Source organism: Drosophila takahashii, chromosome 2L, assembly GCF_030179915.1.
Source record: "Drosophila takahashii strain IR98-3 E-12201 chromosome 2L, DtakHiC1v2, whole genome shotgun sequence".
In the NCBI taxonomy this organism is placed as follows: domain Eukaryota; kingdom Metazoa; phylum Arthropoda; class Insecta; order Diptera; family Drosophilidae; genus Drosophila; species Drosophila takahashii.
Window position 1 is genome coordinate 32,263,761 of NC_091678.1, and position 11,367 is coordinate 32,275,127.

At 35.1% G+C, this 11,367-nt stretch overlaps 1 long non-coding RNA gene across 1 annotated transcript in view; it reads right to left on the bottom strand.

The window, feature by feature from the left end:
* LOC138912899 (uncharacterized) overlaps positions 1–11,258 on the bottom strand; it is a 122,286-nt gene extending 111,028 nt beyond the window's left edge. The window contains exons 1-2 of the long non-coding RNA XR_011418447.1: positions 11,137–11,258; positions 10,636–10,783 (exon numbers count right to left, since the gene is read on the bottom strand). This is a non-coding gene — a long non-coding RNA (uncharacterized lncRNA). The remainder of the gene's footprint in view (positions 1–10,635; positions 10,784–11,136) is intronic.
* Positions 11,259–11,367: the final 109 nt, after the last annotated feature.

Sequence of the window (11,367 nt, forward strand, 5' to 3'; positions counted from 1 at the left end):
ATATGATCAGAAAGGGGTTGAGCACTTACAACCAAATCTTTTACTACATTGTGCCAATTTCCTTGTGTGAGACAGTAGTCAATTGTCGACCTTGCTGCGCCCCTTATAAAGGTATATTCTCCTTCTTGGGCACCGATTGTTCTGCCGTTCATTACCGTCAGTCCTAGTGATTCGCACATCTCAACAATTTTTGCGCCTTTGTTGTCTGAAATTTCGTCCTTCGATTTACGAATCGTGCTACTGGTCCTGAGGTCTATATTTGTGGGTTCTGATGTGGCTTGTGTTTTCCCAATGCGAGCACTTACATCCCTAATTATCATTAGGTTATTGCAACCTGCGGTCAGTCCGAAATCGTACACCTTTTCAAAATCGGCTTGCCAGTTATTGCAGTTAATGTATACTGGGAGTATATGAAGTTTTTCGTCTTTCGTGTTTATTTCGATAACTTCTATGTTTTCCTTGCTCGTAAAAGTAATGTGTCCTTCGTTCACCAGCTGCTTTCGGATTCCGTATACACTTCCTCCGCTGGCCCGTCCACGGGTTGCTACTCTCACTGCTGGTATCCAATGCAGCACGTGATCAGGAAAGTAATTAGCAAAACCCGTTTCGTCGTTGGTCAGAAAAGTTTCAAATAGTAGAAAAATATCGAATTGTGTTACATAATTAAAGAATTGTTTAAATAATGTCTTATTTGCTAAGCCAGCTATATTATACGTTACAATTTTAACATTAATGGACGGTACTACATGGGGGACATTTAGTTTTTTGAATTTAGTTTGCTCAATATAACTTCGTAGTCTAGGGATATTTTAAATATGTCATCCAGGACATTTTGTGCTAACTGTTCTCCATGCATCAGCGTGCCGTCTTCATTCCAGTAGAACCATCTACCTTCTATAACCATGCGATCGTTTCTAACAGTGACCTTAAAGTTTTTGTGGCTCGCCAGAATATCCCGGCGGAGGCCTAGCATCACGCGTTTTTTAAGTCTCCTCCTCCTGCAGTTGTCAGTATCCCAACACTTTCTGCCAGTAAACCTTAAGATCCCAATAGCAAAAATGTACCTACTACCCCGATTATTTTATTGTGTTGAAATCTTTGGCCATTGCGATACTCGGGACTTTCAAAAATTAAAAGTAGGGTTCCACTTCATAACCAGATACGTATTTAATAAAAGAAGAGCAGAACACATATCCACCCTGGCAGAGTCTATTTACGATATGAAGTTCGAGCAATGGATAGATTTTTGAGCTCTAATTTTCGTTCATAAGATTATAATGACAAATGAACCAAATTACCTCGCTGACAAACTTGTGCATGCCCAATAAAATCAAACTAATAATTTAATTCATCCGAGAACAAGATTACTGTGTTCTTAGAGACAATTCTACATCAATGCTGTTCGCGTGTGGAACCAACTGCCTCATGTTCTCAATCCAATAGGAAGTCGTGGCACCCTTTTGAAACAATCTTGCGCTGTGTAGGAATTCCTAGAATCTGCATGCAAAGTGTCAATCTTCTAGCTTTTATAGTTTCCGAGATCTCAGCGTTCATACGGACGGACAGACAGACAGACAGACAGACAGACGGACAGACGGACATGGTTATATCGACTCGGCTGGTGATCCTGATCAAGAATATATATGGGCCGTTCTTTTACAAACCGAACAGATTTGGCCAAAAAAAAAATGTCACATTTTTGATTTGCCTGAAACTTTTTTTACACGTACTATTCGGAAAATAAGTAAACACGTGTATCAGGATTTGACCGAAAAAAAATTATTTTCCTAGTTAGAATTTTTTTAAGTGTGCCAAAAATTGTCAAATTTGAAAAAGTACCCTCTCATTGAAAATCTGTATCTCCGGTTATATGAATCCAATTGACTTCATGTCTTTTGCATTAATTCCTCTAAAACCTCTCCTTTCAAAATAAAATTTCTTAAAAAAAATTTTTTTTTAATTTCTTAAAAATAAAAACAAATTAAGATTTAAAAAAATTTTTAACTATTGCCCCCACAAAAAAAATAATTTTTTTTTATTTTAATACTTGCGGCATATTGTTAGTTACAATCGGTTTTTGTAAAAAGTTGGAGCCCCTTTTAGTTTTTAAAATATCGAATTTGTTTTAGCAAGGCCTCGGCTTTTTTCTATGAAAAAACGTCGCAGCAAGTAGATCTACTCTCTCACTCTTATCGGATCCTAATGGAATTTATGTTTTCTCATTGTTTACTAGTCCTTTAACAATTGATAATGATTAAAAGTTAAGTTTTAAGTTTTTTGACAATTCTGAATGACAAAAAGTAAAAAGTCATTTTTTAATCAATTAAAAACTTACAACTATTTATTTAACCGTCTATTTAATAAACAATAATTTTAAATTTATTTTATTTATTATTTTTTTATATTATGTAATTTATTAAACATTTTTAAATTTTTTTTTTTTTAAGTTTTTAAAAAAATTTATTTAATAAAAATAAAAAATTTTAAAATTTAATTAATTTTTTTTTTTAAATTTAAAAATAAATATTTTAAAATATTTAATAAATTACATAATATAAAAAAATAATAAATAAAATAAATTTAAAATTATTGTTTATTAAATAGACGGTTAAATAAATAGTTGTAAGTTTTTAATTGATTAAAAAATGACTTTTTACTTTTTGTCATTCAGAATTGTCAAAAAACTTAAAACTTAACTTTTAATCATTATCAATTGTTAAAGGACTAGTAAACAATGAGAAAACATAAATTCCATTAGGATCCGATAAGAGTGAGAGAGTAGATCTACTTGCTGCGACGTTTTTTCATAGAAAAAAGCCGAGGCCTTGCTAAAACAAATTCGATATTTTAAAAACTAAAAGGGGCTCCAACTTTTTACAAAAACCGATTGTAACTAACAATATGGCGCAAGTATTAAAATAAAAAAAAAATTTTTTTTTTGTGGGGGCAATAGTTAAAAAATTTTTTTAAATCTTAATTTGTTTTTATTTTTAAGAAATAAAAAAAATTTTTTTTTAAGAAATTTTATTTTGAAAGGAGAGGTTTTAGAGGAATTAATGCAAAAGACATGAAGTCAATTGGATTCATATAACCGGAGATACAGATTTTCAATGAGAGGGTACTTTTTCAAATTTGACAATTTTTGGCACACTTAAAAAAATTCTAACTAGGAAAATAATTTTTTTTCGGTCAAATCCTGATACACGTGTTTACTTATTTTCCGAATAGTACGTGTAAAAAAAGTTTCAGGCAAATCAAATATGTGAGCCAATAAAAGGTGTTCGGTTTGTAAAAGAACCGCCCATATACTTTATGGGGTCGGAAATGCTTCCTTCTAGCTGTTACATACCTTTGCACGAATACAATATACCCTTTTACTCTACGAGTAACGGGTATAATGACTGGCGGAAAATTTCGTCTTCAAAATTTTGTATGGATAATTTCATTTTCTAAGCCTTTCGATTGAAGTGATTACTAGGCCATACTCAAGAATTGTTTGCCGTTTTTATACCAGTTACTCGTAGAGTAAAAGGGTATATTGTATTCGTGCAAAAGGATGTAACAGGGAGAAGGAAGCGTTTCCGACCCTATTTTTTTTTTTTTTTACGTATGCATTTTATTTATTGGATCTTCTCTGAATTGAGACTAACAATAAGTATATAAAATCTTAAATTAAAGAGCTATCTAACAGTCAAGATGACTGACGCGAGATTAAGGGGCTCTAATAACTATTGCTGAGCTGGAAGGTCATTTCGTTGCAATCGGGTCCGGTATGAGACCCTGGCTAGGCCCCTGGCGAGTTGGTTTGGATGAGAAGTTAGCTTGGTGTGGGAGGACGCTTTTAAAGTATATATATTTTTGATCAGGGTCGATATAGCCATGTCCGTCTGTATGAACGCTGAGATCTCGGAAACTACAAAAGCTAGAAGGTTGAGATTTCCCACACATATTCTTGGGCATCCTGCGCAGCGCAAGTTTATTTCAGCCGGGCGCCACGCCCCTCAAACGCCCACAATCGCCCACTAACGATTTTAAAATGTGTCTGGCGCCCACATCTTTAAAAATTTCCGAATAGTATAAATGCAATTTTTAATTTCTATCCAAATGTAAAAGACATTTTCCCAATAGGACCATTCATTAAAAAGTTATGCGCAATCAAAAATATGATATATATCCGTCTCCCTCGCACTCCCTTTAGCTAAGTGACTGGTATTAGATAGTCGGGACACCCACCTGACTATAGCGGTTTCTCTTGTTTTTTATGCAGTTTCGAACACATTCGCACGGGACATTTTTTCTCACCGTTTTGTAAAGTGGATTTCTTTACCTCTATCCCTTAATTGTTTCTAACTTAAAAGACTAACATGAAGCATTCAGTACAGAAAAATGTCACACATTAGCTTTCTTATAGGATAAATTAACAACAGAAGACAATTACAAAAAATAACAAAAAAAAAAAAATAGCCAAAAACTAACTTTTGCGTATATTGATGGGGTTTGTCATAAAAATAATCAAACTTTACTCAAAATTTTTAGTTTGGCTCAGGATCCAACTATATAAAAACTAATATGGCGGCAAATCATGGCTGTGTGGACTTTTTGGTGGAAATGCCCATATACAACAAATTTTAGATTTCTGTCTTTAGAACTGCCTTAAAAACTGAATATTTGCCAATAGTGAAGTCGTGAGTTGAAGGAGAACATAGGGATAGGAAAAACCCCGATTGCCACTGTGTAGGAAGTGGGCGTTTGTAAGTACCTGCAATGGTATATAAACTTGGGCTTGCCGAAGTTAACTTCCTTTCTTGTAATACCCTTGCAGAGGGTATTATAATTTCAGTCAGAAGTTTGTAACGCAATGAAGGAGGCGTTTTAACCACATAAAGTATATATGGGCACTTCCACCAAAAGGTCCACCAAGCCAAAAAACTTGAAACTTAAAAAAAGCATATTTCCACATGATTTTGGATAGTTGAGTTTCTAATTAGTTGGATCCTGAGTTAAACTAAAAATTTTGAGTATAGTTTGATTATTTTTATGATATTTATACCCGTTACTCGTAGAGTAAAAGGGTATATTGTATTCGTGCAAAAGTATGTAACAGCTAGAAGGAAGCGTTTCCGACCCCATAAAGTATATATATTCTTCATCAGGATCACTAGCCGAGTCGATCTAGCCATGTCCGTCTGTCCGTCTGTCTGTCCGTCTGTCTGTCTGTCTGTCTGTCTATCTGTCTGTCCGTATGAACGCTGAGATCTCGGAAACTATAAAAGCTAGAAGATTGGCATTTTGCATGCAGTTTCTAGGAGCTCCTACGCAGCGCAAGTCTGTTTCAAAACGGTGCCACGCCCCCTCTAAGGCCCACAAGCCCCCTCTAACGCCCACAGTTTTGAAGCTATTATGAAAATAGTAACTGATATGTATTCGCTTCGTCAATACCTATCGATTGGCCAAGTTAAAAATTGCCACGCCCACTCTAATGCCCACAAACCCAATAAACGCTTAAACCTGGCCAGCGCCTACATTTCCGCCTTTCATGACCAGTAGTACCAATATCTGCCGGTAGAAGGCGCAATACAATATACACTAGCGCCATCTAGGAAATGGCATTGGAAAAAATCTGCCTTTTTTTCTGTGGTCACTCTAATTCACATTATGTTAATGCAAATTTTAAATTATTTGAAATGGGGCGCGCATTTTGTCTGTTTTTGCTCGTATACGTTTTTCACAAGTGGATTCACCTGCGCTAGAGAGAGACGGAAGATGTGCTAGGCAGAATTAAAAGTTCTATAAAGCCTCTTTTAGAAAGAGATCCGTGGGTAAAAATCGAGCGGCGAAAAACATATAAGAAGGCATATTTCTATTAAGTTGTTTAGCTGAGTAACGGGTATCTAATAGTCGAGGCACTCGACTATAGCGTTCTCGCTTGTTTGTTATTTTTTGGGCCTGTCTTCTGTTGTTAATTTATCCTATAGGAATGCTAGTATGTGACATTTTTCTGTACTGAATGCTTCATTCACATGTTAAACTATTAAGTTAAAAGCAAAACATCCAGCAATTGAGAGATAGAGGTAAAGAAATCCGCTTTACAAAACAGTCGGAAAAAATGTCCCGAGCGACATGTCCCGAGCGAATGTGGTTACAACTGCATAAAAAAAACGGTAAAGAATTTTTGAGAAAAACCAAAAGCATTTCACAGCGACATGTTTGAACAACATTCTAAAAAAAATCGCATTCAAATATTCCATCAGAATTCGCTAATGGATTTCGAAATCCACTTCTATTTTTGTCCCGAGCGAATACGGCAGTTTTTTAACGATATCTTAAAAACTAAAAGTGGTACAAAATCAAGATTTTTACAAAAATAGAGCTTGGGAAGAGTGAAAAGAAAAGCCCATTAAAATTAAAATCCATTCTTTTACAATTTTTTTTCAACCTTAAAGGTGTACAAATGTCCCGAGCGACATTTTGGAAGTGCCCATATATTCTTGATCATTACCAATAGCCGAGTCCATCGGCCATGTCCGTCTGTCCGTTTCTTTGCGAACTAGTCTCTCAGTTGAATAAGTGTGGGAAATCTCAACCTTCTAGCTTTTGTAGTTTCCGAGATCTCTGCGTTCATACGGACAGACAGACAGACGGACAGACGAACATGGCTATATCAACTCGGCTAGTGACCCTGATCAAGAATATATATGCTTTATAGGGTCGAAAACTTTTCCTTTCTCCCTGATTCATACTTTTGCGCGAATACAATATACCCTTTTACTCTACGATTAACGGGTATAAAAATTCGTTGTAGTGGAGAAGGGGGCTCCAATACTACAAGGGGCACAATAGTATGTGGCACTAGCGGCCAAACGGCTCGTTTAAATTGCGCGCCGTGTTTACTGAAGTCTCATTAGAACATCAGAGGGCTGCATTAAAAATTTGAGCCTGATTCGCCATCAGTTGAAGAAATTACGATCCAATTTTCGCCAATGCACACTGGGCCAGCCAATCAGATTTTTGGCCAAAAATACGTTTTTCTTTTTTAAGAAAATGACCAAATTGAGTTTGGGATCCTTTTTATAATACATTAAACTAATTTATGCCAAAGTTTCAAAGAATTCGGGCAAGTAGTTTTCTTTTACCATATTTTCAAAGTGAAAAATTCAAAAAATATTGATGGAAATGAAAAAAAATTTAGAAGTCAAAGATGCTGATGTTGCTGTTCGACTTCTTTCCGATACTTGCAGAAGGGATTATTTGCATTATGTTGCATTAACTTGTTTGCTAAAATAAATGTAATTGTTAATTTTTACGCTTTTTTTCAGCAAATGAGTACTTTGCTTTTCGAGTGCCTTCGAGTGCCATCCCCAAATTAGTTCATTCCTTCAAAAAAAAATTCGTTGATCAATTTACTAAAAGCGTAGTTTCGATTTTCGGTTTTTGCCTTAGTTTTCGGTAATTTAAGTTTTAATTGAAGGCTTAACTCGAAGTCGAGCTATTTTGAAGAGCTTAGCTATGAGAGCCCAAGAGTATGCCATACTTTATTTCTTCAGGTTTTGGTGAACATTTTGCGCTCAAAAATTTGATTTTAGTGTGACTAACATCTAAAATCTACTTTTTACGTACACTAATCGATTATGGTATTTTCCAAACCTATATCTATCTATTTAATCAGGACTATGCAAATAAAAATGTAGCATACTTTTGTGATGACTTCAGAATATGGCAAATTAACATTAAACAAATCAAAAAACAATATTTTTAAACCATTTTTTTTACATAATTTGATTATATAAAACTTAAAAGGTAACAAGAACAAAAAAATAGAAATTTTTTTTAAATCGATTGTTTGATAAACGTTGATGTGGGAGCCTCCGAAAGTTTCACTTTTTAACGGTTCATAAATCTTAAATGACATAATATTTTTTAGTGATGTTAATTTTTTTTAGTTTGTTTTATCTCATACTTTATTGTTTTCGAAAATGGAAAAAGTGCGTCTTCTAGTTATTTTTTTAAAAATAAAAAACCGAAAAGTACGTAAAATTTTCTGACTTTCAATTTTCCAAGAAATTTTACTTTTAGTTCGTTGGAAAGTTCAATCTTTTAAGAAAAAAACGCAAAAAACTGCATCCTTCTAACTGTCCTAGAAAAGAAATTACAGATTTTTGGCCAAAAAATTAACTTTCTGGCCCAGTGTGCAATGTCAAATTCCTGAAAATCGTTTACTCTGTTCGGCACACTTAATTAGACATTGGTCGCTCGCGAGATTTTTTAAAAAAATTATTTTCTAAAGGCAAATTTTTCAATCTTTGTGGTATTTAGACAAACTTTAAAAATTCCGTTTAAGGGTGAAAATGGTTGAGGGTACTATATGATAACACATGGTCTTTAATTTATTTCTTATGACTTCTGCATGGTCGCGCTCATGATCGAATTTGTAAGCGAGAGTTTGATGAGCCAGCTTGCAGTCACTCTGAGCAAAATCGCCAAAGTAGCGGTTAGGGCGGCAAAACAAAAATTTGACAGCGCTGAAGGAAGAAAAATAATAAACTTACAAAAATATGGACCTCCGCGTCAAACAGCTGTAACTGCATTTTAAATAGCAAAGAATGGATAGAAAAAAGAAATATACTCCATTTTATATCGAAGTATTAGTGTCCAAAGAGTCTAATATAATGTTATGAAAATTATTTTTTTTACCCCATACCCTTTACCGTTAACAGCGAAAGTAATTTTCGTACTGTTATTACCCCAGAACTGGGGCTAGACTGGTTTAAAAAGTGTGTTGACATTTTGCAAGACTTTGCAATTTACTTTAAAATGATGTTGGAAAAAGTTATAACCCAAAGAACAACCTTTCCGATGACACCAGTCTCATTCCAATGGCTCTTTATTTATAGTGCCCCCTTCTCCCCTAACTTTGTAGGAATTAAGTGGTTTGATTTTTGACAACTTAAAAAAAAATTTTAAATAGGCACGCATAATCTGGAATCCCTGGAACTGCACCGATAGAGTGAGCATTAAACTATGTATAAGTATTTACTTTATCTGCAAGGGTATATAAGCTTCGGCTGGCCGAAGCCAGCTTCCTTTCTTGCTATAAATGACCTTCCTCAAGTTTTTTTCAACTCTTCCATCCTCATGTATGCTGACGATGCTAAAATCTGTTTTTCCTGTTCTGATTGGTACCTGCACAAGCGCATTTAGCTGGATCTTGATGAGTTCCAGAATTGGTGCCAAAATAATCTTCTTTTTTTGAAATTTTGAAATCTGTAAATTTATGACTTTTCACCGTTTCTCTCCGCATCTTGTCTCATATATTCTTGAAAATCATACCCTTGCAAGGGTCAAGTCCTTGATCGAATTCTGTGGCAAATGTCCTTGGTGTTCTTTCAATAAACATATTACAGCCATGGTAAGCAAGGCCAAGGGTATTTTTATCATTTATAAAACGATGGTCTACAAAATTTGATGACCCGTTTACTACCAAGACTCTTACGTATCTTTAGTCGTTCCCGAAACCATAAAGCCATGTCTGTCTGTTCGACTGCCTGTCTGTCCGTCTGTATGAACGCTGAGATCTCGGAAAAATTAAAAAGCAAGACAGTTGTGACTACATATTCTGACATATTCTTGGGTTTCCTATGCAGCGCAAGTTTATTTCAGCTGAGCGCCAAGCCCCCTTTAACGCCCACAAATAATTTTAAAATGTGTCTGGCGCCCACACTTTTAAAGATTTCGAATAAGTATAAATACAATTGTGTTGTGTAACTAACGAAATGTAGGAGACATTTTTCTAATCGGACCATTCGTTAAAAAGTTATGCCCCATTAAAATTGTATATCTCCGTCTCCCTTGCACTCCCTTTAGCATAGTAACGGGTATCTAATAGTCGGGACACCCGACTAAAGCGTTCTCCCTAGTTTTATTCTGAATGTTAAGCATCGCCTTAGGATCCTTAGGTCCGGATTGTTTTTGGCCAATGCTCCTAAACAAATTAACAACAATTAAAAACAAGAGAGAACGATATAGTCGGGTTGTTGTCCCGACTATCTAATACCCGTCACTCAGCTAAAGGGAGTGCGAACGCTGTGTCGGGTTGGTGTCCCGACTAATAATCGTAACTCAGTTAAAGGGAGTGCGAGGGAGATAGATATATAATTTTTGATTGCGTATAACTTTTTAATGAATCGTCCGATTTGAAAAATGTCTTCTACATTTCGATAGGTATAAATATACACAACAAAATTGCATTTATACTTTTCGGAAATCTTTAAAGATGTGGGCGCAGGACCCATTTTAAAATCGTTAGTGGGCGATTGTGGGCGTTAGAGGGGGCGTGGCGCTCGGCTAAAATAAACTTGCGCTGCGTAGGAAGCCCAAGAATATGCGTGGAAAATCTCAACCTTCTAGCTTTTGTAGTTTCTGAGATCTCAGCGTTCATACAGACGGACAGACGGACAGACGGACAGACGGACATGGCTAGATCGACTCGGCTAGTGACCCTGATCAAGAATATATATACTTTATGGGGTCGGAAACGCTTCCTTCTAGCTGTTACATACTTTTGCACGAATCTAGTATACCCTTTTACTCTACGAGTAACGGGTATAATGAGTTTTAATTGGATATTTTTATATTTACCTTTTAACACCTCATCCAGACCCTTGCGGGACTTAAGCGATTTTTTGCCCATGGTCCCGTCCAAATTAACCTCCATTAAAATAAATTCGGAGTCAACGTATTTAAACCGTTTAGATAGGGGTTCGTTTGCAATCAGTTTAGTCACTTTCTTTTTTGTGGAAAGATGAAATAAAAGAAAACATATTCATAAGTATTTTATGAGTAGAAAGAGAATATTGAAAAATAAATAAAAATGAAAACCAATATCTGCATATTGAATTTTAAAGTCCTAGGACATTTAAAATAAAATCCATTCAATCCAAAAGAAACCACATCGAAAACAAGAATAGCTTTTTTTGGTTTAGAAATAATTGAAACGTGCCTGGTAAGGTCGCCTTTGGCAAGAATTTTCTAGATTTTAGGGTAATTCTCAAATTGGTTAATGAGGGTACCATTTACAGTTTACATATATAATGTAATCACAGTTTTGACTAATCAAATCATTTGGCTCAAAACACGTACCGTGATATAAGGAAAGCTGTTACGAGTATCTAAAAATCAAGACACTTGACTATAGCGTTTTTCATTAAAACAAAGGGATAGAAAGTACATGTACATATATATCTGCATTTTTATAATGCGTTCCAAGATCCCGTGTAATGTATGCTTTTTAAAAATAAAGAAATGTGTAGATTATTGTACATCTAAAAATAATTTTGTGAGTACTTTTCTGGTTTGTGTACAAAATTATCT